Source organism: Pediculus humanus, genomic scaffold, assembly GCF_000006295.1.
Source record: "Pediculus humanus corporis 1103172107475 genomic scaffold, whole genome shotgun sequence".
NCBI classification, from domain to species: Eukaryota; Metazoa; Arthropoda; class Insecta; order Psocodea; family Pediculidae; genus Pediculus; species Pediculus humanus.
In genome coordinates this window covers 1,349,760-1,354,305 of record NW_002987093.1, presented here as the reverse complement: position 1 = coordinate 1,354,305, position 4,546 = coordinate 1,349,760, and positions in this window count along the sequence as shown.

Sequence of the window (4,546 nt, the reverse complement as noted above, 5' to 3'; positions counted from 1 at the left end):
TATTTACACGTTTGACCATTTTCAAGGTTTTTTTTTTTTCTAAATCACTTACTTCATCTCGACAAACAACAAACGAACGAACAAACAAACAAACAAAAAAAAAAAGGCTTTGAAAGCATGCAAATTTTTTAACGTTTAAACAACAACATCAACAAAAAATTTTAACTTTCGGCTATTTTAATATATATATATAAAAAAAAAAAGGACCTGGAAACGACTTGCATTTGCTTAGTGACAAACGCGCACGCGCACGCGCACGCACACACACGCACTTACGCAGGTAATAAATTCATGCCAATATTAATAATAATAATAATAAATTCGTAAATGTTTTCACACGTGGTAAACAAAACGTGTGACGGTTATTGTTTTTTTTTTTTTTTAAATAGAGTCGAAGACGTTTAAACGAATAATAATGATGATGATGATAATAATAATAATGATGATAATAATGATGATGATGATGATGATGATGATGATGATGATGATGATGAGAATGTATTATAACTAGTTCCGCCATCGAGTGCCAGTAAGCTAATTATATCTAACGGACACAACAAATAAACATGTTTAACAAAATAACAATATATATAAAAATAAAAATAAAATAAAAATCAAGGATGCGAATAATATAAAATAATAATAATAATAATAATAATGATAATGATGATGATAATAATTTCATTGACGGTAAAAAACGCGTACAAGAGAAAATGAGATTGAGTGAGTGAATGACTGACTGACTGACTGACTCGTCGTCGTGCTTTTTGTTCTAATTGTCATCGATATTATCATCATCATCATCATCATCATCATCATCATTGTTTCTTTCGTTTAATTATCATTATTATTATCATTACCGTCTTTGTTTCGCGTGTGTGTGTGTGGGAGGTTTCACCGCATAACACGTTACGGAAAATCGCACACGCTTCCATGCGTGAGTCAAACAACAAACCGTTCGTCAAAATTAAACGTTTTCGGTGACTTTTTAAAGAGTGGAAGCGGAAAAATAATAATGATAATGATAATGATAATAATAATTAAAACAAACGGACCCTGGGGGAATAGACATGTGTCGTCGTCGTCGACATCGATGTCACGTCGGGCTCGCCATTTTTATCGATTTAATCAAAGATCCGACGACAACGTGCGTCGCGACCTGGAAGAAGGTGAGAGAGAGAGAGAGAGAGAGAGAGAGAAACGGAAATCGAATTAACGACGATGATGGAGCAGTTTGTCGTCGTTCGAAATTTCTTCCGGCATGAAAATAAATTTTTTCCAACAAACAACAAACGTTTTTTAATTAGATTCAATTAAAATCATTTCGAATGACGCACGAGCGAGCGAGCGAGAAAGCGTTTCGCGTTAAACTGCAATATCCGGTTTTTCGATATGGAAAAAAAAAAAAAAAAAAAAAAAAAAAAATGCACTGAAAACACATTTTCGAATTTAAAAAAAAAAAAAAAACCGCGGCGTTTGTTTGTCTGTTTGTTGTTTGTTGTTTTTCCCTTTTCGTGTCTCTCTTTCCACTCACTCCCTTTTCGTTCTTCCCTTTCTATCCTACAACATAGAGTTGCCTCTCACGTTCTTCCGACGCGGAAAAAAACCAAACGGGGGCCAAAGGGAGAGAGAAAGAGGGGAGGAAGAAAGGGGAGGACGGGTAGAGAAAGGTGAAGCAAGGGAACTCGAATTCTTTTTTTTTTTTTTTCTTTTCCTCGATTTCACTTCCCAAATGGCTACCACTTAATTCGATACCCTCGGGTAACAACAAACAACGTTCCTAACGTTTGACAGCAATATCGAGGTCAACAATAAAAATTATTAACTCTTCGTTTCTCTCTCTCTCTCTCTCTCTTTCTCTCTCACTCTGCCTTTTGTAGATATCATCATCATCATCGCCGTCGCCGTCGTCGTCGTCGTCGTCGCTAACCTCGTGTTCTCCTTTTCCAACGAATTTTATTTTCTCTTTTCTTTTGGTGTCCATTCTTCATCGTTTTAAAAAATTTAAAGGAAGATGGAGGAGTGGTATGGAGAGAGACAGAGAGGGGGAGAGAGAGAGAGAACGAATAAAAAAAAAAGGTTTTGAACAACTTCCAGACTTCAGAAGAAAAAGAAACTTCATATTGTCTTGTCGAAATACTTCGAGCCAAATAATAATAATAATAATAATAAAAAGGTAAAGGAGATATGCTCAGTCAACACACACACACGCACACACACACTTCAGACCTTCAGCACAAAAAATTTTTTATTGAGGAGAGCAAGCAAAAATATGAGAGGAGAGAGAAAAAAGAAAAAAAATCTTTGACGTGTTTTATCCACGTCCATAAATGGGCACAAATAACCAAGGTTATACATATAGTCGTTTGTCCTTAGGGGGGCTATCACATATACGTTCCTATACGCGATGTTGGTTAGTGATGATAATAATAATAATAATAATAATAATAACAATCACCGTTTTGGTAATTAACATATTTAAAAGCAAAATCGTGTGCGTGCGTGTGTGCGTGCGCGTGCCACCGTATAACAATCGCGACTATAACTCAACCGCTAACCGCGACAACCGCTCATTTTTCGTTTTAGAAAATTAATTCGAAACAAACAACAAAAAAAGAAAGAAAAAAATTAAAATTAAAACAGGTACGACGAAAAAACGCTGTCGGCGTTAATTTTTTTTGCAATTTAATATCATGCATAAACTATCATCGTTATCATCATCATCATCATCATTATTATTATTATCGCTATTATTTTTTACATCGTGGAAATCAATTTTCCGACCCTCGGTTATTAATTTTCCTGATTACGGTCAACCCTTTGTTTCGTTGGAACGCGAACGTAAAAAAAAAAAGAAAAAAAAAAACGAAACGAAAACAAAGGCGACAAAAGAGGGAGGGAGAGGAATGTTGGCAATGCCGATTTCCGCTTTCGACCCATCATCTTCTGACACGATTCATTCAGTAAAACATTCGCCGAAAAACAACAACAACAACAGAGAAACGTGCGTGACGAAAAGGTTTTCACTTTTTCCCATTCGAAAGTAGGGGAGGAAAGGGGAGCAGGAAGGAGGCCAGAGGGGTCAGGAGAAGGAGGAAGACGTACGAGCGACTCCCAGAGAAAAAAAAAAAAAAAAAAAAAAAAAATCAATAAATTTTTAACGACATCGATTTCCATTAGTTTTTAAAAAATTATTCGTAGAAAGTATTATTAAAAAAATAAATTTTTTTTTTTCTACTGTCACGTTACCAACATTAAAAAAAAAAAAAAAAAATTAGTCTCCTTCCCCCTTCTCTCCTCCCGACATCGACGATAAATACGACGTTTCACGGTCAATCAACATTTTATTAAAAAAAAAAAAAAAAAAAAAAAAAAAAAAAAAAGAAAATTGATTGATTATAAAATTCAAATCATTATTAATTTATTAACTTATTATTATCATCATCATTTTTTTTATTAATGATTATTCTCATAAGACGAACAATGATGAAAACATGGCGCCACCGAAAGAGAGCCCCCCCCCAAAAAAAAAAAAAAAAAAAAAGGAAAGCGTAGACACTTAATTAAATATTTAATTATTCATTTCGTTTCGAACGAACGATCGAATTAATTATTTAAAAAAAAAAAAAAAAAAAAAAAGTTGATTTTTACCCGTTAAACCGGAAGTTAACGACGTTCGATGAGATTAACGCCATGGGGGGATAGAAGGGGAGGAGGGGAGAAGGAAAAACGCGGCATTTTCCGCGAAAATCAAACCGTCCTCCGGGTGTAATTTTTTTTCTTATAACAAACTCATAAAAACCGAAAAAAAAAAAAATTTCTTCTGCTCTTTTTTATTCGACACACGTGTCGTCAACACGTCATCATCAAAACAACAACAAACATCGACAACAACAACAACAACAAAGCACAAAGAAAACCAGAGAGAGAGAAATTCAATAATTTACCGTACTCCGACATTTTTTACGATACCCGAAAATAATTTACGAACGTTGTTAGTCATCATTCCACGACAACGACAACGACAACCAACAAACAACAAAAAAATTCACTAATTAGACACAACAAACGGATACAAATTTAATAAATAAATTTAAACGAATAAAATCAGGGAGGGGGGGGGGAAAGAAGAAAAACTGACGCAATTAATTAAAACAGGTTTTCATGTTTTTTTTTTTTTTTCTTCATTCGGACCCTTTTAAGATCTCTTTTTTTTTTCTCGAACAAATGGAAAGAAGATACGAGAAAGACAGAGAAAGAGAAAGAGAGAGAGAGAGAGAGAGAGATGAAACATTTTAAAGTTTAAAAATAAAAAAAATTTGTAACCAAGTGAGAAAATTAAAATTTATTTTAATTTAAAAAAAAAAAACCGCGCGCGTTAAATTTTTTTTTTTAAACTATAAGAAGAAGGGAAGGTATTATTATTATTATCATCATCATTATTACTATTATTATTATTATTATTGACGCCATTAATTATTTTTAACGAAAGAAAACAATTTAACACGAAACTATACCACCCCGACGACGTTTTTTCTTTTTATAG